The 26159-nt window shown below is 36.4% G+C and overlaps 1 protein-coding gene across 4 annotated transcripts in view; it reads left to right on the top strand.

Annotated features, from left to right (window-relative positions):
* dlgap3 (discs, large (Drosophila) homolog-associated protein 3) overlaps positions 1–26159 on the top strand; it is a 155336-nt gene that overhangs the window by 64751 nt on the left and 64426 nt on the right. The window contains exons 2-3 of one of the 4 annotated variants that reach the window (XM_046834838.1): positions 1390–1483; positions 18044–18146. The gene's annotated coding sequence lies outside the window, so the exon portion shown is untranslated. Of the gene's footprint in view, positions 1–1389; positions 1484–3913; positions 4071–18043; positions 18147–26159 lie in introns of those variants that run through there. The other 3 variants (XM_046834839.1, XM_046834837.1, XM_046834840.1) reach the window with 3 other exon arrangements.

Raw genomic sequence — 26159 nt, 5'->3', positions numbered from 1 at the left:
TCCTCGGCCTTGGAGGGCAGGCTTACATCGTTTCCTCAGAGAACCAGGGTTGAATACTTACCCTAGAAACAATCTTCTCCACAAAGTTGAAGGCACAAAGTTGTATTGGGCGTATTTGAATCTAAGAGACTAGGAGACCCAAGCCTTTTCCAGCATGGCAATACTTTTGTGCACAAAGCGAGTTCCATGAAGATATGATTAACATGGTTTGGAGCGGAAGATCTTGAGTAAACATTTTCTCAAAATTGTGAAGTTTATTATAATCAGCAAATGGGGAATAAATGTAAATTTATTTTTAAGAAGCACATTCAAAAACCTATGGCCAAGTGTCTACAAACTTTGGTCCATATGGTATCTCTCTCTCTCTCTCTCTCTCTCTCTCTCTCTCTCTCTCTCTCTCTATCTATCTCTCTTCTCTTTTTCTCTCTCTCTCCCTCTCTCTTTCACTCTCTCTGTCTGGTCAGTATTCATCACAGGTGGGCAGCTTTATTAAAACCTGGGGACAGTGCAGTTCATGCTACAATAAAAGGTTGTGTGTGTGTGTGTGTGTGTGTGTGTGTGTGTGTGTGTGTGTGTGTGTATTTGGTATTTCTGTGGTATTTGTGAAGGGGGAAAGTCAACTTCATACATTGCAATTCAGCCCATGCACTTTCAGACCCATCTTATTTTAATATTCTGTACAGCTAAGACAGTCATCCCAAGATGAAATAGTCAGCAGTACACTGGCATGCTTTAAGAAAGTCAATAAAGAAATTCAACTGATGTCTTCCATTTCAGTATACATTATATATTATATGTATTTTAAAATAATAAACAATTAAATTATCGATCCTGTTATTTGATCTAGATTTTTTTCTGAAAGATTCAATTGAATTTTTATTGCAAGTGAAATAATATGGCATTACCATCATGGGTGCAGTCGGTTTGGTTTGAATGAACAAAAGATGAATTCTTTTAAAAAAGCAGGTGTACCTACTGTAGTATAGATACAAGGACGTATTGGAGTCACTCTGGCCAAGTTATGCCATAAGTGTATTATTTGCAGCTATAAATATACAGGGTTATTCAAAAAGAATTAACCGATTTTATTACCCAATATAACAACTTAACGTTTGCTGAAGAACGACGCGACTACTTCGCCCCTGTCGCAGCCAGTCAAAACTTAGATAACTCCTTTTTCAAATGGTCACTGACTCATTCCATGAGGATGCTTGAGAACTAAAGCAATGCGTCATGATATCGGTTCATTCTTTTTGAATAACGCTGTATATTCGAAAATACATGGTTTGAATTGACATACAGACAATGATATTAAGTAGTAGAAATACCCAGAAGATCTAATTGGAACTTATTATTACTAAGAAAACTATGTCCTTTTGTCCTTTTCAGGCTTCCTGTTTTCAAAGTAGGGCCTCATAAGTGGAACATAAACTGAGGGCATTTGTGATATTTTGATGAACTCCAAAGGACCTCCATTACCTAGGTGAGAAAAAAAATACATCTTTGATGCCTATTTTCCACTCTTTTGTTGTGGTTGCCATGGAAATGTGAATGATTTCTTTTAATTGTCCAACTGCTGAACTGCTTTTGAAAAGTACTGGCCTATTATAGATGAGAAGGTTGGAATATAGCTGAGAAAAAAAAAAAAGAATACAATAAAAATATTGGAATATTATTATGAAAAATAACATACTGTATCTTCAGTTGACATTGCACCTGTGCTGAGTGAAGGCAGCTTCCTGTTGAAGTTTGTATTGGATCAATTCTGGACCAATGTGAATTCTTGAATATTACTTCAACAACTTACAGATAAGAAGGTTCCTAGCCATGCATATAACAAATGGGCAGGACCAGAAAAACATGTTTTAGTCTTTACGGTCTACTAGGTTATGGAAGCTTGAATTTTGTGTGTATATTGAAAGCAGCCTGCAATCTGATTATTTGTCTCACTTTTTAATATGTATTCTGTATAGTGTAAGATTTTGGTGTGAGAGGAGAATATGGTAAAACCTTAAGAATTTACAGAATGGGTTGTTCCATTTATGCATTTATACACACTCAGGTCTTTAAAAAACCTGGAGAAAAATGTACTGTATCTATGGTTCAGCTAGTAAAGGTTAAATACCTTATAGCCTGTTTAAATGAATACACTTACAGAATATGTTTATTTGACGCTATAGAGCTTATAGCACGTACAGATATGTTTTTTCTTCTCATTTGCTCTCATAGCAGGTAAAACCAATAACCTTATATGCTACAGAGATCCATATTGACCTGACCTCTCTGTTGCTATGTAAACAACTGGTTTAGACTATGTGGAGTTTTATACAAGAACACATCTTTGCCAGCTGAGACAAGTCACTAGTCACATCCATTACGTAACTACTTTAACTCATTTAAAGTATTTTATAAAATTTACGATCCTGTATATTAGACATTCTATATTCATTGCATAGACTTGATACATAGTCCCTCTCATATTATTGCTCTGTGGTATTAAATTGTCCACCTGGTGTCTGTATCTGTGTCTGTGTATCGATTTGTGGATGCAAATCTTTAAAGCTATAGCGGCCTCCCCTTGCGCCCTTGTAGCCTCTCTCTGCAGTCGCTATAGCCTCCCTGCTGTTTGCCACTGCTGAGAGATTCACACATTACATCCTTCCATCATCAATCTGCTTTCTACACACTGCTATACCATGCCAGCACTGATACCACTGTACGCAAGTGTGTGCAGACCCGTGTAGGGAAATGCAGTTCTGCAACAGCTACAGTAATTCCTCTGTGAGGCCATGTTGGATTTGAGATCAGTGGTTGTGGAAACACAACGATGTCTTGTATGAGAGTCAGAGAACAAACACTGAGGAACATCTTTATGAAATATGAATGCCGTTTGCACACATTGCACTCTTAGGAGTTTTTGTGTGACACATTGCAAGGAAATAGGGGCAAATAAAGAGATTTTTAATAGAGCTCTTGGAGATCAGCATGATTAGGGATTGTTAGTAATTGCTTATTTGCCTTAAATGTCCTCAAGAAAGGATGCTTTAATGGATACAGCATTGTAGATACTGTATGTGCCTCTGAACACCTAGGTTTTTTTACTTTCGAAAGGTGTTTTGTGAATCTGACAGGGTATCTCCACAATAGTAGCAAAAAAAAAAAAAAACCTTAACTAAACCAGTGATGACCTAGTTTCTTCACAAACATAAAGACTGAGTCACTGACACCATTGTGTTTTGTGTGTAAGACCTTGCATGCAATATATTTCTTTCCTTTTTTTATACCACAGTGCAATTAATATACAGTTTATATGGACATGGTAGCTCAGTGATTAAGACATTGAACCTCTGCTCACAAGGTCACAATTTCAAATCTCAGCACTGCCGAACTGCCCTTGTTGTGGCATTTGGGCCACTGAGCAATGTCTTTAGCCCTCAGCTACTCAGTCCTATAAATGAGATAATTGGAAGTTTTTCTTGATCAGCACATCTAACCAAAGCCAGAACATAAATATACAGCTTTTACTGATACACATAACACCAGTATATTCTTGTTCCAGTATATTCTTTCAATTTAATCTTTAACGTCTACAAGCAAAAGTGAGATCTCAATATTCATAATGACCAGCTTGGTGGTGCAGCTTTCAGGTAAAACTAAGCCTAAAGTGACACAAGGAAAAAATAATTGCATAATAAACTACTGCTTAAATTAAAGAGTTTTACTTTTTACTTTGAGAATTTTCTACAGGAGAGAGAGAGAGAGAGAGAGAGAGAGAGAGAGAGCACGCACACAGGAGATAACAGGCATTGCAGTGTAAGCTTGTGATTGGATAGAAACTGTGTTCACAGGATGATGTGGTAGGAAGATTGTGTTCTTTGCACTTTTAATTAGGCCTGACAGGAATTAAGAGCAGCTGAGAAGCAGCTAATGAGAACAGAAAGGAGTGAGCAGTGCCGGAACAGCAAGTTAGGCTACATTCTGGTAACCATGTAGCACATCTGTTTACACTAATCCATACATTAATTAGCTCAGCGGTTCAAATGAAGATTCCGATCAACTGTCATACACAGGTGCAAGGAAATTGAGACATTTTCTTTTGTGTGCATATTGATTATATATTCATCATTCTGACTTAAACAGATGCATTTGTACTATTACAATTATATTTAATTGTTTATCAGATGGATTTATTTACTTATTATTTTTTTAAGAAAGTGACAATTTGATTACCAACTTAACCATTTAACTGTTAACAGAACTGATAGTGGCGGTGATCAAACATGTCAGTTGATCATACTACAAAATATATATCAAAACAATATACATTTCCTATTAGTGTAAAGTAAACAAAATTTTTATCAGAAATTGATAATTAGAACAGTAAGACAGTGTTTGAATCATGGGCTATCCTCACAAGAGGTCTTTTTTAGAAAGAAAATTGATCACTTACTGACATGTGCTATGTCCAAATAAGAATATGCTATATTATAATAACTTGTAATAATGCCATGGTTATGCTCACTACAAGTTATTTAAAAAGAGTCATTAGTTTGATGTTATGTTGCCACTGCATCTGTATCCAAAACAGTTCAAACTGATTTCTTACTTCCTAATATGTAGCCTATTTGAATAAATCATATTGTAATGAAATGCAGATGGATACAAGTGCAGGAAAAAAAAAAGTCTTTATTCAAAAAAGTAATATTCAGATTGATAGCAGAAAATATAATCCAGACAGAAGTCAAGCGAATACAAACAGAATCCAATTGGCAAAACAGATAAAAAAAAAAAAAAAAAAAAGAAGGCAAAAGTCATCCACAAGATATTGCTCATAAATATATGCCATTGTAAGTCTATGGAACGGGTCACAAAGAGCATTACTTCGAATTGATTTAATAAATAGAGTCTCTTTTTGTGTTTGAAGGTGTGTGAGTAATTGAGCACACCTGTGCTCGATTAGTAATTTGGAAACAGGGAGTTCATGAAAGCCAACTTTGAGGGCTCGGATTTATATTTACTAGGGCTGTCAATCAATTAAAATATCAAATTGATCGCATAATTGTCATGAGTTAACTCGCGATTAATCACAACTTACTCGCACATTCAGTATCTGTTCTAAAACTACCTTAAATTAAAGTTTTTAATACTCTAATCAACATGGCAATGGACAAATATGGATGCTTTATGCAAAATTATGTTTATTATTAGTGAAACCAGACTCAACACAGAGCATGAAGACAAAATATTCTCGTAAATGTTTTGAAGTAATTATGGTGTTTTAAATTACCTAAATCATCAGGACACCAAATGCGACTATTGGACACGTACGGTTTCCACACGGTTTCCATGGTTTTAATTGCGGATGTGTACATCATGGCGGATTTTGGTGCTTGATTTGAGACTTGGCGCATCAGTAAAACAAATGATTTAAAATTATTTTTCAGTGGAATTTATAATATTTTATATTATTTATATATTTTATATATGTGTGTGTACGTGTGTGTGTGTGTGTGTGTGTGAGTTAAGAAAGGATGTTGATGCGATATATATATATATATATATATATATATATATATATATATATATATATATATATATAATATAATATAATATAATTTATTATTTACTAAATTAACATAGCTCACTGATCACCTCTTGAAATAAGGACAATAGATTGTCTTTATGCATTTACATCTGGCCATGTCTCCTGCCGTCTTTCTAAATAAGATTTAAATCATTCCAGGAAGTCAGGGTGTATTGCTTTTTAATGTCAATTAAAATATGTCTTATTTGATTTGCATTGACTTCCTGTTACATTTTACATTTACTGCAAGGTCTTGCTTTTGGCTTTTATAGCCCTTAATGGTCTAGTTATGGCATATCTCCCTGATCTCTTGAGGCAGTTATCCACACCCAGACTCCTTCACAGCCGAGACAGGCTTACACCTAAGCCTGAGGATTATTTTTCTTATATACTTCCTAATAGCGTTCTGGGGAATATTATGAATGTGAGCTGTATTTGCTGCTCATAGAAATACAGATTAAATACTTGTCATTCAGGTTGTCCTACACTTTTATTTCCATTGTTAAATTTAAGGCGTTTAATATGCTTTATGCAAACCTAGTTTCCGCTTGCTTTCATGTTCCTGTCAGTGTGTATGACCAAAAGAGGTACGAGTGGAATGTAAGCAGATAGCAAAGGTGCCTTGGAGCGCTAGTACTCTGTGCTCCTTTACCTTTTTAACAAAGCTATGAAGATAAATCTTTCCAGTGATTTGGAGACACATTTCACTAGCGGGTCTATTTTTCACTGATATCCTACTACTATATGTTATTGAGAGAAAGGGGCATACAGTGACATTCCACTTTATCTGGAGCACCTGCACCCCTGAATACAGTTATCCAATCGGCCACTCATGTGCCAGCACCACAGTGCATTTAACTATGCAGATGCAGATTCACACTCAACAGTCTCTAGAACTGACACAGAAAAAGGGTAAAAAAATAATAAAAAATTGGTCATATGGTAATGGCTAAAGTGGTTTGAACTGATAGGAAAGCTGAACTCAAATAACCACTATTTATAACCATGTGATGAAAATAATCATATTTTCTCTCCATTCTGATGTTTTGAAGTGCTTTTACAATTAAGTACATTAAGTGAAGCTCTTGACCTCTATGTGCAAGATTTTATGCATGCATTCTGTTGTGGCCGCATGATTGGTTGATTGGATAATTTCATGAACTTGCAAGTGTAAAGTTGTTCCTATTAAAGAGGTCACGAGTGTACTTCCACTAATGCCTTGCACGTTTTTCACAGATATTTATCTTAACTGGATGATGTCAAGGCAATTGATGCTAGCTCAATGCTCTAATTGACACCTGTAATCATGCAGCAGAGAAATGCTAACAGGGTTTAATTAATGAGTCTTGCACAGAGCCAGGTCAAGTCATGGTATTTTCTTCTGTCCAAGTCCAGCAGTGAGGTCACATCTTTTCTTGGCACTAATTAACACTGAACTAATGTGGGGGAAAAACAGGAAGCCATTAACTGCATTTCACTGATTTGGTTACTGTTATTGTAGACAAGGCCACCTGGATCTAGAACTAAAATAGAAAGATGCCATTACAAGATCATTTTAGAGGATAATTATCAGATGTCTTGGGAAGAGACTTCATTGTGCACATACAACAGACTTACATTTCTCTAAGGTGTTTTTGTATTTTTTTTACTATGACCTAATTCTTTAAACATGGTACACATGTATACATATATATATATATATATATATATATATATATATATATATATATATATATATATATATATATATATATATATATATTTTTTTATTTATTTTTTTTCACCAGGCATAAAGATTTCTGCTAAATTCTGTAAATCGCTGGTCTGGCAGTTTCCTTTTATAGCTTTATGGATGCAATATCAGGATTAATTTTAACCACAGTATTGCTGGTGGGTGGTAATGTTTGGCAGACCTAATTTACTATTCTATTCTAAATATTATATTCTGCATCAAAAAAGAAAGAAAAATGAAGCAGCTTAACTGAATATTTAATTTTGCCCTTTGCAGTGTGCTACCTCACTATTTTGCTTCATATTCTGGCCTTATGGTTGAGGGGCCGAGGCAAAATGGCTCTGAAGGGGATAATCCATCCTAAGTGTTCTTGCTTATAGCCTAGTTGATGAGTCTGGATTTGCTAGTTCCTGTGTGAACACACACACTGCTGACACCCAATAAGAAGTTCTGCCACATGCAATAACACCTAAATCCTTTCAGGAGAGCTCAAGAGACTATCAATATCACTGAGACAAGAACAAACCTTTGCAAGAATTATGGATTCAAAGAACAGTTTTATTACAAAATCAGTTTAAAACAAACTATATTTCAGTAAAATGATACAGATATACTGTTTATGTAGACCTTTTAAACACCATGAGACATCTTCTTGGAGCTCAGTAATCTCTGATTATAGTCAGTGAAAACAGCATGCTGAATATACATTGTGGAGCTCTGTTGCAGTACTGTGCTTCAACATCTTGTTTAAAGCCATTTTAGAGCTTTAAGGGAGCATCTTTTGTCTGAACATGTTAGAAGTAATGGACTAACTGTAGCAAACATGTCCATGTTCAAGTAATAAAGCTATTTCTTCATTGAGTTGTTTGACAGCAACAACCTACAGGCCACGGCTTTTCAAGTGCCAGATACAAGTATTTCACGGGACTGAAATGACCACTTGAAAAATACTGCGGTAGGGGCAATCAATATATGAAAAAAAATGATGGCTGTAGAATAGTGATTTTTTTTTAAACATAAACTGTAGCTGAACTGTAGCAGATGTTTCAGCTTATCTAATCACATTTAAATAAATGGTTTAGTTCTGGCTCATAGGCTCAGAAACTATAGCTATAGTTTGAGCAAAAGAAAGCAATGTTTGTTTACTTATTTATTATTGTTTTTGGTTTAAGTGAAACCACATGACAGGAGATGAACTTGCAGAGATGTAGGAACTTATTTCATGCTCTAAACAGGCATGACTCATCTATCTAGAGTACAGGTGTACATTGTGACCAGAAAGGCACAGGAGTAGGAGGATTTACTTTAATACAAATGGTCAGATCTGACAACTGAAGAATGACCGTGCTCATTAACCCGTGCAGCATTTTGATAAATGACAGATTTTCTGTGTTTATAAATTTTTCTTCAGTAACTTCTTAATTTACGGTTTAATATTTGTATTTGCTTATTAATTACATTTTTTATGTAAAATAATAGCAAGTACAATCAAGAATAACTTGAATAAGTGTGTGTGTGTGTGTGTGTATGCACAGACACACACAGAAATTACAATTTAAATAATTTATTAACATTTTTTATTTTAGTTTAATATTTTATAAAAAATATATATATATATTTATAAGCTCACAGTGCTCAGCGAAGTGGTGGTAATGTAAGTTTCATTGCGAAAAAAAAAATAAAAACATTTTGAATGGTCTTAATTGCAGTCATAATTAATAATTTATGGTTCAGCATTAAAAGCTGTCTCAGTTAAGCCAAGTTTGCGGCTTATTCGCACCTTTGAAAGTTAGGAGTAAGAGTGGTCCGTAATTGAATCGCTCTGTAAACTCTACTATATGTAGTTATATTTTAGAGATTACATGAATTATGCCTTCTTGTATTTCTATCACCAGTCAGCCTTAAAGTGATATAGCTGACTGCTTAGAGTAAATACCTTCCAAAATTTATTATTTCCTACCAAAGCCAAGATTAGCCACACTGTAATTAGCCACACAAACATATGCAAATATACAAATCAGAGAGGAGCAGGCTGGGCAGTGTTCAGCAGAGCATGACAGATTTTCAGGTAGAGCGCTAGAAGGGGACAGCTGTAGGAGGTTGAATAAGCACGCTGGCAGGCTTTACATAAATAAACCTCTCTAATGTGACAAGTGGAAGTCAAAGACTGTACAGTGCATACAAGCTTTATTCGAACCATTTGATGCATCATGGTTTAAGCCGGCAGAATTGTTTTTAAATACAAAACGAGAAAGTACATGAACATGAAAATGAAAGCAAGGCTCTTGAAAACCAGCAATAAATATAAGTAGTAAAAAGCATATGAGCACTCACAGCACTGAGCCAGGAACAATATTAATTCATGCATGTTCATGTAGCTAAAAAGAGAAAAGGAAAGGAAATAATAAGAACTGGAAATGGGTGGAGCTTTTGACTAATCAGGAGTGAGGGAATCAGTGTTCAGTCTTCCTCCACATACATCACATCACCCTTTAATTGCTCGCCAATAGTAAAAACGCACTGCTGTAGCTGATGGTGGATGCCAGGGCCAGGTTTTTATGTTTTTGAACAAAACATAAACATAAAAGCAATGCAGCATCTGCTTTCTTATATCTATTCAAGAAATCTCTTCCATCTTCTTTTTTCTGGCTTTAGAGCTTTGCTGTGATGTGTGTTGTGGAATCTGTAAAAGAAATTGTGACAAAATTGCCCTTTTTTCAAGGCCTTGGTGTGGACTGTGAGAAGCAACAGCTTGGTTTAACGTATTGTATTTTAATAGTACATGAATTCAGTCCATGACCCTTTAAATATACAAGATGGATGCTTCCTGTTGATAGCTCCTTTGTGTCACAATCTATTCTCGACTTCACATGTGAAAAATTAGACGGGTTGAGAGAGTTCACTAAAGATGAGATGTAATTTTACACTCCTTCAACTCATTAACCCCTTGCAGCATTGCAAGCTCTCCACAGCTCAGGGCTTTTATGCAAGATTTCCAATATACTTTTGACATGAGCTGCTAATGCATATATTTCTAGTTTGTTATATAGGCACAGGAAAAAAGGAATCAGAAATGAAGTTGGTAATTTTCAAACTGCATACTTGTATGTACTTGTGGCCATCCCAAGGCCCTTAACAAATTTCAGGGATTTGATTTCTGTCAGTGGGATCTGGGAAAGTAGCTCAATTTGTGAGCAAATTCAATGTGCTGCATTCTGCAATTCAGTCTCTATTTAAAGATTGATGTCACATGAAACACAGACGTTTGTAGTCAAGCAGACTGAGCCAGTGCAGGGGTGCACTCAGAGGTAGAAAGAGAAATTGATAAATCGTTGCTTTGTCATGTCTTCATTTGCTTGCCTTAGAACTCAAAAGCAGCAGGAAAAGATTTTAGAAGGAGACTGAATTATGGTTTTGATTAATTTGGCTTTCTGTTTTACGGCCCCCCCAACCCCCACCCCCAATTTTGCGCTTCTTTGTACTTCTTTGTACCTCGTACAATTACTTTGAACATAACAATGTACAGATATTAAATATAATGAAATTATAGTATGACAAAGTGGTTCATGAGTCCCTTGCTTTAGTGAGCAGCTGGAAAGCCAAAAATCATAACAAAGTAATGCAGGCCAGCAAAGTGGGAAAGAAAACGAGAGTTAACCTGATAAAGAATGTACATACATAACAGGCTATGAACTTGTCTGCAGATGCATGCGATGCAGATGCGCATGTAGTAATTCCCTGTGGCTGTGTATACTGTCTACGCTGCAAGTTTAAAAGTGGCTGAATGCTGTACATTACCACATAATCTCAATAACACAAATACCTGCAGAATGCAGAGAAACATGCATGAAATTGATGATTTACTTTAGCCCTGGCAATTCTGTAGTTTTTAAGTTAATACTGCATGCAAGTAGAAATATGCAGCATGATATACAAGTCATGTAACTACCTGACATAGCTTCTTCAGAAATACACAATAGTGGCTATTTCTTGTGTTCAGTTTAAGGTTCCTTTATAGTGTGTAAGAGAATGCTTTAAGAAAAAGCTAAATGCAGTCATGACTTGCTTTAACCATTATTTAATAGCAACACAATTTAAAATAAAATATATCCACTGAGAAAAAACATCAATCTATAATTATTAAGAATGAACACAACCAAAAAATTATGTAAAATCACTAAACCTAAAAAAAAAAAATACAAATAACAACATTCAATGTTGCAATAGTTAATAATCCAACACAGAGATTCCAAATTTGATTTATCCTCAACTACAGGAATAGAATAAGAAAAAGTATATGTATATGTATGTAAAATACCTAATAGAATATTATGTACTGTGTTCTTGTATTTCAATTTTACATACACCTTTTTGCATATTCTTATAATAGGAAATGCCAATTGAATTTCACTGTACTCCTATCATGACAATAAATGTAATAATTTCTATACTATTTTATGCAGTTCTTCTCAGATCTATTCTACGATCTAAAATTTCACTAAAGTTTTATTAAAATGAACTAGAAATTGGTAGGTTTGTGTACATCACAGAAAAAAAAACAGAGACTGTATAATCTGAGTGGTTTCTTTAGATAGGCACAGGATTTCTTTAGGTTTTGGTTTTCTGTGCATAAAGAATATAATCATAATTATATAATTTATACAATTAAATATATTTTTTAAATTGTTTAAATTATTCATGCTAAGGAAGAGCACTACAGATGCAATATTTGCTTTGAGAATGTTGATTTAGAAGTATAGAGAAGGTCAGAAGGAGCTGCATTGTGTGTTTGTGGATTTGATGAAATCGTACGACAGGGTACAGAGAGAGGAGTTGTGGTATTGTATGAGGAAGTCAGGTGTGTCAGAGAAATATGTCAGGACATGTATGAGGACAGTGTGACAGCAGTGAAGTGTGCAGTAGGAAGGACAGACTGGTTTAAGGTGGAAGTTGAACTGCATCAAGGATCGGCTCTGAGCCCTTTCCTGTTTGCAGTGGTGATGGACAGGTTGAGAGACGAGGTCATACAGGAGTCTCCGTGGACTATGATGTTAAGAAGAGCCTGGAAAGGTGGAGGTACGTGCTGGAGAGAAGGGGAATGAAAGTTAGTAGGAGTAAGACAAAATACATGTGTATGAATGAGAGGGAGGGCAGTGGAGTGGTGTGGTTGCAGGGAGAAGAGGTGGAGAAGGTGGATGAGTTTAAGTACCTGGGGTCAACAGTGCAAAGTAATGGAGAGTGTGTTAGAGAAGTGAAGAAAAGAGTGCAGGCAGGGTGGAGTGGGTGGAGGAGAGTGGCAGGAGTGATTTGTGATAGAAGAGTGTCTGCAAGAGTGAAAGGGAAAGTTTATAGGACTGTGGTGAGACCTGCGATGTTGTATGGTTTAGAGACAGTGGCATTGAGTAAAACACAGGAGGTGGAGCTGGAGGTAGCAGAGCTGAAGATGTTGAGATTTTCATTAGGAGTGACGAGGATGGACAGGATTAGAAACGAGTTTATTAGAGGTAACGCACATGTCTGACGTATTGGAGACAATGTGAGGGAGGTGTGACTGAGATGTTTGCACATGTGCAGATGTTTATCAGTAGGAGAATGCTGAGGATGGAGCCGCCAGGAGAGAGGAAAGGAGGAAGGCTAAAGAGGAGGTTTATGGATGTGGTGAGGGAAGACATGCAGGTAGTTAGTTTGAAAGAGGCAGATGTAGAGAACAGGGGGTATGGAGATGGATGATCTGCTGTTGCGACCCCTAATAGGAGCAGCCGAAAGAAGAAGAAGAAGACTTTTTTGTGCACTGCTAGTCGTCATAAGAAATACACAAAATGCGATAACATGAAGCCAAGTGCTGTAGATTCATACAGCCAAAAAGAAAGTGGCCATGACTAATATATTTTAGCCCATTTTAGTGATGCATTTGGTGCATGTCTTCAGCAGGCACAGTATGGATCTAGTTCATGACTGAAATGAACAGGAAAAGTGGACAATTGAGCCCAGTCCTATTTTTCCACAATTTTCATTTGTATAGTAGGAGAACCTTAAAGTATATAGATAAAGCACACGTGGTCTAATAAAAAAAACAATTACATGAAAGAGCAAATGACAAAAGTTGTTTTGTGTGTGTGTGTGTGTGTGTGTGTGTGTGTGTGTGTGTGTGTGTGTGTGTGTGTGTGTGTGTGTGTGTGTATATTTATTTACCCTGCTATTATTTCCATATTTTTAATTTATAGACTTCAGCAAACACTGTTATCGAGACCGGCTTAAAGATTTTAATTAAGTTTTAAAATCCAGTAATGTTTTGCCACTTTAGATATTGGCTGATACATTAGTTAGCTGTAATCTGTCTGATCTTGCTCATTGTCTGCATCTTGTTTAGAAAAGAAGACTCTTTGGTATTCATGTGGCTTTGTCTAGCTCACTGCTCTGAGATTGGGTCTAATCGATCGCATTAAAGCTGAATGCTTTTTATCTGCATCTGAAACGGTAGCACTTATTCAGAGGTGACACATATAGGTGGGATTTGTGTAACATCATAACCTGCAAAAAAAGAAGGCCTCTTTGTCTTTTGGACATCATGACCCTGTTGTTTAAATCAATGTCATAAGATGAATAACAGATAGAGCACAGAGCTCCTGCATTTTAGAAATTATCTGGCTTCTCCAGGTCTTTCATCAATTAATGTATGTTTTATTCATACAAACACATGCAAGTTCAATTAGACAGCGTTTGTGTGTGGGTGTGTATGTGTGTGTGTGTGTGTGTGTGTGTGTGTGTGTGGGTGGGTTGTGGGTGGGTGTTGACTATAAGGGGAATTAGTTGTGTTAATGATATACATCCCAGAATACATGTAAAGTGCACTGGCTTGGTGTGTGGGTTAAAGCTTCTTTAAGATGTTTAGCAGGGCTTGTGGAAAATCCCTGTAGCATTGCTGGCCCCTAATTAGTATCTCTGCAGTTCCTGATTAGAGCTCCTTCAACCTGTAAAATGGAAAGGGGAGACAGGGCTGTAGAAAAAGCAGGATTATCGATCAAATTAGCATAAGGAGCTGCAGTGGTTCCATGGCCGGCTACACACTGCTTCTGCCATCCAACCTAAAATGAGCAAGCCTTTGTGTGTGTGTGTGTGTGTGTGTGTGTGTGTGTGTGTGTGTGTGTGTCAGCTAGTACAAAATTTCTTATATACGACAGTGGGTAGTGTTGAAAAATGTAAATAGTGTTGAAACAATATTCAGCATTAGTCATTTGATCTTCTGAAAATAAAAACGATTTAAAATAATAATAATCTAATTCAAAATTACTAATTATTAAAAAAGCTATTCGAATGAAGCTGATTTTAGATTGTGATTACAGCTGTCTTTTATAATCATGACTTGTCAGTATTCTGTTACAGACAGCGCAATTTCTATGCCAGATTTCCCACAAAAATTAATATGTTCTGCTTATGTTATCAGTCACATCAGAGCAATCCAGGCTTTTGAACAGAATTGGGAGTGCATGAACAGAAGCATTCTTCAAACCGAGCTTGAAATAAAAGAATTTTCTTTTTTATTGTTTCGTTTTTTGAAGTGGTCAAATGAGTTTTTACATAATCCTATGCTGTGCTCCTATTGGTAGCTTTTAGACCAGCATGATTGCAGCGTTCTGAAATCAAGGTTCTAATTATAAAAAATGTGCACCATCAGAGCTGGTCATAATGCCACTAAATCTGTTGCTGTTTAGCATGCCAAAATATATGTTCTTAAACTGTATATGCATTTGTGACCAACTCATTATTTTACAATATGCCTTTGTGTATTCAACAGCTCCATTTTGACTAACAGTGTACAGCTCACTTAAGAGTAAGAAAGTGACTTGTGAAAACACAAAATAGTGTTATTCATTATATAACACAAGATTTACGTAAACGTGAACATTTCAGCAAAGGCAATAAAAAGAATGGCAGATTAAGAGATTTATTGAACCATATATAAGCTAGACCTTTTTTCTGCAGTGAGAGAACGAGCCATTGGGGACCAATCCATTCGATTAATCCTTAGCAGAAAGTGAATCCATTATGTATGTTTTTTTTTTTCCTTAGCAGCAGAAGTGGAAAGTAAAAAAAAAAAAAAAAACTCGCTTTTCTTTTACCTTGTACTTTAAACTTTTATTTACCACATTTGCGAAAAGGAGAATGCATTCTACTCATTGCAGTTTGATGCTTTGCATTACATATTTCTCCATAATCAAAACTCCTAAAGTATTTTTTTTCTTATTGTTAAACAATGTGAAGAAGTTTATCTGAAATTCCTAACCAATCACACTTTTACATAAGACAGATCACTGTTTGTTGGTATGTACAGGTTTTTTGTTTGTTTTATTATTACACCAGTCTGCATTGTGACATCTAGTATTAGAATTAATCTAGTTTGAATAAGCAGAGTTGTCATGTTATATAAAGTTATAGAGATTATGAATAAATTCAAGCTTCAAATAAATGTTGAAGTGAGCATTAGTTGATGATTTCCAACATTTCTTTAGTTTCCTGGTAAACAAATTGAGGGCCACTGATTTCCTTTTTGTTTGTGAATTGTTTGTCTCTCGTAATTGTATCCTTAAATGTACAGAGTTGTATGATGTACAAGTTTATTGTTGTCTGCATTAACTTGGTGGAGAATCTATAGTAGGGGAAAAGTATATTGTTTTTGCAGCTGTAATAGGGAACGAACTGATACATCTTGCAATCGGTTAAACTGTTCCAGTTTAAAGCAAAAAATGCTATTTTTGCTGATATATTGACTCTTTGGCTTGTATGTGTTTACACTCAAAAAGTATACAAATACAATTATTAATAGGCACTTTTTTGTTTGTTCATTTCATTTGCAGAAAAGTTCCATGACATCTGTTTAAGACTAAAGGTCTCATGACCTTATGTACATAAGCTGTCAATATTAAGTTAGCAGGAAATACAAAGACCATATTTTTTAACATGCATTTGAAGTGTTCATTTATTCATCATGAGTTACTGCCAAGTGAGGGTCATATTAGTTTATTATTGGGCTCCAATTTTTATCTGGGAAACTAGAAAGAGCTAAACAGGCAGATGCACACCAAAAAATTTATTACTGTGCCAAACTGAAACTTGTCTATCAGATTTCACAGACTATACAGACAAAGCTAGCCTTTCTAGGTGTCTTTCCCTCTAGTGTTTTTCAATGTTTAATTTTGGTTTAGGTCAGAACCCTGTAGACAGAGGTTTATATACAGATCCAAAGGCAATGCATTACACCCATAACAAATGTGCACACCATACCAGATGAAAGAATATCTAAGTGCGAGTGATATCTTCACTAAGTATTTATTATACATAGATACAATGCAGATAATTTTTATTTTTTTTATTTTTTGCTGGTTTTGTTGCTCATTATGCAGTATTACTATTCACCTTCAATTGCAGTGAAAGAAGAGGGTCTGACATTTAATTTCCAAGCCCTGGCAGATTTGGACAGCACAGAGCAATAATCCTCAGCTGCACTCCATGAGACGAAAAGTGAATAGGAAGCAGCAAAGGAAGCAAGGATATGGTGTTATCTCAGAGCACTAGTCAAGGTCATTGTATTTAAATTGGCGATAGACTGGAGTCCAGCAATGAGAGGTCTACAAGGATAAGGGCACGAGAAATCTGCACTTTGTTTTCTAACTTTTGTTGGCGAGTGTAAGCGGTTGTCTGTGACTGTTCCCGGTGTCAAAAGTAATCAGTATCATAACCAGATAATTATGAGACTAGGAAATTAATTCAGTATTAATGATGCAACGACCCGGCACAGTCTCAATTCTTAGGAGACATTCACACACAGTGATCCATTTGGGTTCATTCTACACATACATATGCACACAAAGACTCTGACACATTGGCGCAAGCTTAATACTCAGACACACACCCACACAGGCACCCCCAGAATTCGTAATTGCTTTCTTGCAGTTTGAATTTATAATTAGTTTTGAAATGAACTTAGTGGTGACTTGATAAGCATCCTTCTACCATGACCTATATTCTCTTTCTTCTGTTGCCTTTCTGCCCAGTGGGAAGAATAGCAAAGTTGTGTTCTAATTATTCTACCTCCAGCTCGTGCAAATTTAGTCGGAACCATTACCTAATATTTCACTGTAGGGAAATGAGCATCATTGCTAAAACCATACTTTAGCTTGAGCAACCCTATATTGTTGCTGTTTTATTGCTATGTTATGTAATATGTGACATGTTTTCTTTATTTGTTCACTTTAGTAAGTGTGTGTGTGTGTGTTTCCCATTTTCAGCCCATTAGGTACGAGGTACTATGGCTCAAGTGGACAGTATTGCAAATGTGACCAATTTTGGGACAGGACTACTTTAGTGGTGCAATATAAAAAAATTGGGTTTCATAAAAATTGCAGTGTGTTTTCTTATTTAAGGATCCCAGTAAACATTTGATACATCGTTCTAACTTCAAGGCCCTAGCCACATTTTGTCCAAATTTAATGGAATATAGAAGATATGTCTTTTAAAGTAGAGCGATTTCCTTATAGTATAATAATAATATCGCTTCTGTTGCTAAATATTTTATTAATGCCCATTAGATTCATTGGTTTCAATGAAACTCGGGATGTAATCATATGACAAAGTGTAATAGACAATGGTTTAACCTGGATACGTTAGTATACTGTGTATACTGTGTATATATAACGAGATATTTCTCTGTCTTTATCTCTTTGTTTCAGATTCCTGTGAGTGAATGCCAACTGCAGAAGCATTGGTTGGTCTCCAGAGAAGCGTTTTCCCCCTACTGCTGATAATGGAACTCAATTTACAGATGAGGAAGCAGTGAGTACTTTCTCCTGTTCCTTTTCGACAGTGCTCCGATCTGAACTGCTAATGTTTTCCTGGTTTGCTGTGTGTCTATGGAAAATTATAATTTTCTCTTTGGGTACCTGGAAACGATTGGATGCTGGTCCATTTAAGATATGAGTTTAAAGGCTGTGCTTGAATCTAAATAGCTTAACACTCTGTTGATAAAAGTGCGTTTGGAAGCATGCTGGCTTGAGAAAGGTGTGTAGCTGATGAGTTTTTGTACTTGTAATGAGGGCTGTAATAAAGCAAAGAAATTCAAGAAAGTGTTTGAAGCTTCAGTGTAGGAGCAAGTGTACACTTTATTGACTGTTGTTCAGGCCACATACACACACATACATATATTGTAACAAAGACATACATTACATTATAATACTACAGGGCTTTTCCCACTACACTTATCATCGTTCTAAACACTGCTTTTAACCCTGGATAGGGGAATGCTTCACACTAGGAATTTTAAAGCAGATTTAGGACACCTTTTTTATTGTAACTTCCCAAACATCTATAGTGTGAATTGTTTCGGTGTGACCATCAAATGTGCAATACATTTTTTTAAGGTTTATGAATGTACAACTGTGAAATGTCAGAATATAAATCCCCAGGATTAATTAAACCCAAGTATGAGCAGTGTGATACATGGAACTAGATGCGAGGATTCAATTTCCCCAAGGTTAAGAATGACCCAGGGTTAACAGTTTCAACTGTGAAAAGTCCTTATAAAAACCCAGGCGATAATATCAACACAGATCAACTTTGGAACATTAATTTATATTCACTTACAAAACAGTGCTAATAAGGTTTTAATCAGGACGAAAAACACTTTTTGAATGTTGTCATAGATACTTCTAAAAATAATTTGATTGCATTTTCATCTTGAAACCCAACCCATGTCTTTGCCACCTCTCATCTTTATTTTTCCTCTAAGCAGGGAGTCTGTAGAATGATGTCTAACTCAATACAACTGTCTATAGAAATTATAGCAAAATTGTTAGTAGCACATCGCCTATTTCTACGTAATGTTAGCGTACTTTACCTGAATTGCACCATAATTGCATAACAACATAGCAGATTTTTTCACAATTGACCACAGCATGACATCACTAGCCCGATTGTTATGCCCTTAAAGCTTTCTTTACACATATTTTATGTAATACAGTCGAAAATACCAGGATAATATTATATTGCCCAGCACCATTGCAGAAGGTATGACAGCTGGAATCTAAGCTGTGAATTAGAGTGCACTTTGTTTATACCCGGGTGGACCCACAGTGTAATTTAATTTGAGGTGATGCTAGACAGCTGCTGTGAAAAAGTGCAGTGATTGAGCTCATTAGTGAATTAAGGATAGGTAAGTGGGTGTCAGGCTGCACCAACACTTTAGCCCCTTAAAAATCTAATAGAAATATATGTTCCTTTCAAAGCTCCATAACTGAAAAAGGTGTTATTTTACTGAATTAGGAAATAGCTTTCATTAGACATGGAGATGCTTGACCTACTTTGTAAACTCCACTTCTTACTTGTCAGCACTCTCTTGTCTTTCTCACTCTCTCTCTCTCTCTCTCTCTCTCTCTCTCTCTCTCTCTCTCTCTCTCTCTCTCACTATTTTTCTGTTGCACACAGACACTGCCACTAATTTGTTAGATTACAATCAAACCTTTCACTTCCTTGAAGAGCTCTTCATCAGTTGCAGCACAGCTGGATACCCCATGTAACTGTAGCATGTTTGTCTGGATGCCACTCTTCTTCAACAGTGTACAAAGACACTGAAAGTTCTAAGTAGTTATAATGTAATTAAACACGAATTTGTCCATTAATCCCCATCTACAAGGCTGTAATGTTATCGGTGCATGAATCAGTTAATTAATTATTTAACTCTGTTGATCCATCCATCCATCCATCCATCTTTGTACTTCCGATCAAAATGAATTTAAAGCCTAGTATTGCCAAGCTGCTATTGTTGAGTCAATCCATCTGTCCAGTCAGTTACAAGGGTCTACAATTGTTCCCAGCATTGCTCCTATAATTAGCTGGTAATGGCAAGTTTATCTCATTAGTGGTCATGCTGAGAAATGATAGCCTCATTTCGTTGACTAACTCACTCTACTGTGAGTACTTAGACCTTATTATGTGATGTTATATGATGCCTGAGTCACTGCATTACTGTTATCCTAGGTGTCTTTTCTTACTTTTCTGTTTGCACTTAGTACTTTGGCAGACACTCTTAAAAAAAAAAAATTGCAAAACAAATTAAAAATAAAAAGTACAACCAGCTGAGGTCACTGGTTAAGAATGTTCTAAAGGATGATAACCTAAAAAAATTGTGTATGTGAACAGTATTTTATGTGCTGCATAATCCAGGGTTCTGGACAAGAGCTGCTTGGGAAGGGAGCTTGTGAAGTGACCTGAATTGAGTAGTAAAAAGAATAATTATGAGTTAGATGAGCAGCAGCATTCTTAACACTCTGTGGAAAAGTCAAGGCATGTGAATGGAAGCGAGCAAGAGAGTCACAGTAGTGAAGTGTGAAAATGATTAGAGCTTTATCAAGTTATTCTTGTGTGTGAGGATGTGTGTATATTTAGACCTTCTCCTGATCATGTGTATGCAGAAATGCCTAGTGCTGATAAATTGTAATCATGGGTGAACTGATAAGCTCTTATCACACTTATTGTCAATCATTTCAGCATAATTCACAGTAATTGCTCACTACGGTGCTCACAGCATGGTGCAGGCAGGTGACACAGATGAAATGTAAAGTAAAATCCTATTAGAGGCACATTCTAAAGATTGATTGGACTGGTGCAGACAATTGCTGAAGTTGGCTTGCTTGAACATTTGGCACAGGGAGCACTGGAAATGTGTTTTTAAGGATCACAACCTCTTTGCTGAGAGTGATGAGTGGCTTATCAATTTGTTTGCCCAGTGAAATCTTTTTTGATCTCTGGCAGAAAGTTTTAGAGAGGCAAAACAAAATGCAGTATAGCATCCCTGCTAATACTCAAGTGATTTCTACTCTTTGTAGCCACAGGCATGTTTTATCAAGATATTGGCGACATTTCACACCTAACTATAGGCTGAATAATGGCGTCTTAAATGTTTTCATAAAACCAGTGGTGCAATACATTACAAATTCAAATAAGGCAATGCAAAAAAACAACAATGAAATGGGATTTCACATCGTTGCCAGTTTGCAGAATGTAACTGAGGCAATAGATTGCTCACATATAAAATCCATTCTTTACAGGGATGTTTTAAAGGGAACCAGTTTGAGAACACTGGGGCAATACAGCTGTGCATATTCAGGTGTGATAAATGGCAATTTATTTAATGTTGTATGTACTGCCGGGTTTTACAGCTAGAAGAAATAATCTATTGAAACAAGACCACGTTTTTTGTAAAAATGCAGAGAACATCTTACTGCACATATATCATCTGCAGATACAGTAGTGCAATGAATGTTTTTTTAGGATTATGATAGTGCATGTGATATCTCATAATGTAACTGTAAATCATATAATTTGTAGTGCCCCAAGTTAGTGTTCTCTTTTATAATTCAGCAGGCTTGTTTGTGTATGTGCGCTTGTGTGCATGCATGCATGTTTTTGTTCGTGAGAGAAAAAATAACCGTAATTAACTTGGAAGCAAACTGCTGCCACATGTGTACATACTTTATGAAAATCTGTTGGCTAAATTGTATTAGTTTTGTATAATTTCTTGCCTGCTCATTTCGAAAGCTAAGAGAGACTTTGTATAAGACAAAATGTTATAACGGAAAATGTGCACAGGATCATTAATTAGGACTTGACAAAACCATTTTGTCTTTGTCCGGGAATTTAATCAAAATTAATCAATACATTTATAAAACAAATTGTATGCACTGTAACTAAATGCACATACATTAACATATGGATTCCATTTAAATCAGAGTGGATGTTCTGACTTTGAGATATTGGGGCTGTGGGGAGTGATGTAAATCACAGAGCATGTTAACCAGGAGAAAAAGATTATCCTTCTGCCTAGCAACTATTTTTATTCTGGTAGAAATTATAATGCAATGGTGATTTAATTTTACCAGCTAGGAAGAATCACCTGAATTTGTTCTTGTGCATGGACACATAGACATTTCTTGCATACCATACACACTATTGTCCACTAGCATCTTCTTTTTGGACCTTGTGTACAACTTGTAGCTACAGTATCTGTGTAACAACTTACATCTACGCGTCGTAGTTCTCTGTTTAAAGCTAGTATCAGACTCTCATTATTTTGTTTCATGTCTTTATGTCCTTGGTGAACTTATTACATACATTTTGGATTCATTTAGAAACCAGAGAGTACTAGACTGAATTGGGTTCACTATTTCAAAGTGTGTCTTTCCTCAGTGCTTTTGTGACTTCACCAAGTGACCCGTTGATCTGTTAATATTTACCTCTAGCATGATCGAATGCCCCTCAACCTGTGTGTGTACAACCTAGCATTAGCCATGACTCAGTAACAATCACTGATCCTGATGTTTGTTCCTTTAGCTCCATTTTAGCCAAGAACCTGATGCTAAACTGTGATGCATCAGCAGCATCTGTAAATTCATCTGAATTGCCCTTTACCAGCATCCTAACATGCCATGAGGGACAACCTTAAAATAGCAGCAGCCCAAATTGGATTGTGTGTTGACAGTGGATGACACACTGAATGTGTTCTTCCACATGATGCTGGTCAGGTTTTCACTGTGCTTGGTATTGACACATCTATAACATCACAGGTGGTTTTACTGGACAAGGCACAGTGTTCAGTAAAAAGAATTGCCTGCACTTAAGGCAGGGTCATAAGACTCCACCAAAATTTCATCAGTGTGACTGCAATTGGGGCTTGGGCATCATATGTCTCAACGTCCCACTTCATCCTATTATCCATTTTGCTGCTTGCCTTGAAAAAATAACTCCAATATGCAGCTATCAACCTCTCTGTGATGGAGCTTGGTAAAGCGCCACTCTTGGCAGTACAACATCTAGGCTCTGATACAAAAAGGCTCTCCACTAGAATAGTTTATGGATGGTGCCAAGAATGGTTGACATAATCCTGCTGCTGGACACATGCAAGTCAACCTTATAAAACCTACCCAATGTGCCAGAGTGGCTTTTTGGGCTTGATGTCAAAGAGAGCCCTGCAGACAAAGACAAAAGTTTTAGAAACTTGAGAACAACACATCCAAACCAATCGGTCACTTGGCACTCTAATTTGCACAGTTTGTTTTGTCAAAATCCTTTAAGACCTTCTCATACGAGGAGTTTATACAGAATACATGCAGGTTTCTTGCCAGTGGTCACTTCAAACTAAATGTGCAGAAGATCTACATACCCTAGTCATAAGCTTGCCTTTTTTAAATGTTTTTTTTTTTTTTTTTTTTTTAGCCTTTCGATCCAATGTTTCTAACCCAATCAAAAAAACTGGCAGAATTCCATGGAGGAAAAACATGTTAAGGGTTTGATGTTATGGCCAGTACTTGCTATTTGTGCTATTTGTACCAAGAATGTGATGTAAATTTATATAAATTTATTTTATTTCTTCTACTGGGAACTTGTTATGGCATGAACCCTGGATTCATTGTTGTAAAAAATACCCTGAAAGGTAAATAATTGTTGACATTCTCCCAGTCATTGACTCATTTACTTTTCTAAATAATATTTCTATTTCAGTTTTCTTGCTGCAACTACCTCTCTTTCTCTTGCTTATTATTTCTTCTTTAGAAGAATTGTACAGTAGCTGAATACATGGAATATTGAGGTGATCACCTTGGTAACAAAGAAAAAAAGTGACTTGCTATAGAAAAATGCCAGAATCGGGCAGGTGATGACTGTGAGCACAAGTGGCCTTAGGCAAGAGCTGAAAATGTTCAGTGTATCAAGTGCTGGGTATAGACTGCTTGTGAGTATGTTTTGAAAATAGAATAAAGTTGTGTACTTAACACAATGTATTAAAATATTTACATAGTGTAATTGCATAGATGAATAATCAGATTTGCTTGTAAGGCGTTCGTGAAGTGTCTATCTAAATTGTTTGTGGTGTCATCAAAAAACTCTGGATTAAAGGCTTCCTACCTAAGCAGTAAATTCTGTCTTGTTTACAGAATTGTAAATCACATCTCAGCAACAGTATCCTGCATAAGCAGCAGCTAAAGTGGGAACTATTTGAAATCTATCTATCTATCTGTCTGTCTGTCTGTCTGTCTGTCTGTCTGTCTGTCTGTCTGTCTGTCTGTCTGTCTGTCTGTCTGCCTGTCTGTCTGTCTGTCTGTCTGTCTGTCTGTCTGTTTATCTGTACTTCCCACATTTGTGTATAAGACAGCTACTGCTTATCTGTTGAGCCTAACCATGTAAAATGGCCATTGTCCAGAGTTGAGCTCTCTGGAGAGTTCTGTAATGTGGAATCTAATAAGATATTGTTGGTTTTGTGCTAGCTTATGTCAATTATATGGGTGACAGAAGCAAAATTCATCTGCATTTGGCACCTGGCAGTACTAGATTTGACAAAATCTTTATGGAAGACTGATTTTGCTTCACTTTTACACAATGTTTATTTTTTAATAGTTATAAACAAAGTAAAGTGTATCATTTAAATATAAGAACCCTATAGAACCCTTTTTTTTAGCAGCTCAGACTTTCACAGATGGCTATACATTCACAGATGTCTCAAGCAATGTGTGCCACTATATGTGTGTGTATCTTCAGGTAGTTTCCGACGCTGGAGATGCATTCCGATGACCCCATCGTAACTTAAAATTATCAAAAGTCGAGACATGGTCTAGCGCATAATTTAACAATTACATTAAATAATTTAGCAAAACAGAGCAATTTACAGTAGACTAATTTATAAACTTTATAGCATATTTGTAGGTGGCAGCAGGTGGCGGTTTAAAACCCCTAAAAAACCCACATAAAATGTGCTCAAACAGTGAGACAACCAAACTCTGTTGACCGCTGACGAGAATAAGACATCTCACAAGGCAGGTAATGCATACATTATAGCAGTGTCCCAACGTGTTGTACCCATATACACTGCTACATTTGCCTGCTGCATGAAATTTATTTTGTCATATCACTATCGTCATTGTAAGATCAAAAAATCCTCTGTCGAACAGTTGTAAGTCAAATCAAGTCAAGTTTATTTCTATAGCGCTTTTCACAACAGACATTGCCTCAAAGCAGCTTTACAGAAACAACAGTCAAGGTGAATGGTGTGCATTTATCCCTGATGAGCAAGCCATGGCGACTGTGGCAAGGAAAAACTCCCTTAGATGTTATGAGGCAGAAACCTTGAGAGGAACCAGACTCAAAAGGGGAACCCATCCTCATTTGGTTGACATCAGGAGTTTGATCATAAATCTTTCAACAATACAGAACACTGGAGAGTGAGAACTAACATGAGCACTGAAGTACAAGATTATTAGTAAATGTTCTTTCAACAGTCTTTGGTATAAAAGTAGGAGCTACTGAGCTCAGCATTTGTGATCATCACAGATCCAGCATCAGCTTCTCCATGCCAGAGCCTTTAAACACTCCAGGAGGTCCAATGTCAAACTCCACATATGCAGTGGGATCAAATTGGCACTGGTACGTCTCTAGATGGTTCAGGATGTTTGCTAGTTTGGCATCTACTTCTTTAAAGTCCATAATCTTCATGAGGTGGGACGTGACTGAAACTGGCCAAACCTCAGGAAGCCTCGGGATGGGGAGAGAAAGAGAAGCAGTGGAGAGGAATTAGCGTAGCTGCTGTTCATTATATTAACAGCACAAGTTGATAATGTGCATGTGATCAGATGTTCTGGAGCACAAGGTTATGATGTGAGACGTATGTTATGTGTAGGCTTTGCTAAAAAGATATCTTTTTAATCTACACTTAAACTGGGTGAGTGGCTCTGAACCCCGAACACTGTCAGGAAGACTATTCCAGAGTTTAGGAGCTAAATGTGAAAATGCTCTTCCACCTTTAGT

This window comes from Silurus meridionalis, chromosome 22 (genome assembly GCF_014805685.1).
Source record: "Silurus meridionalis isolate SWU-2019-XX chromosome 22, ASM1480568v1, whole genome shotgun sequence".
Taxonomy (NCBI): Eukaryota; Metazoa; Chordata; class Actinopteri; order Siluriformes; family Siluridae; genus Silurus; species Silurus meridionalis.
This window is presented reverse-complemented; position numbering and strand designations above follow the sequence as displayed.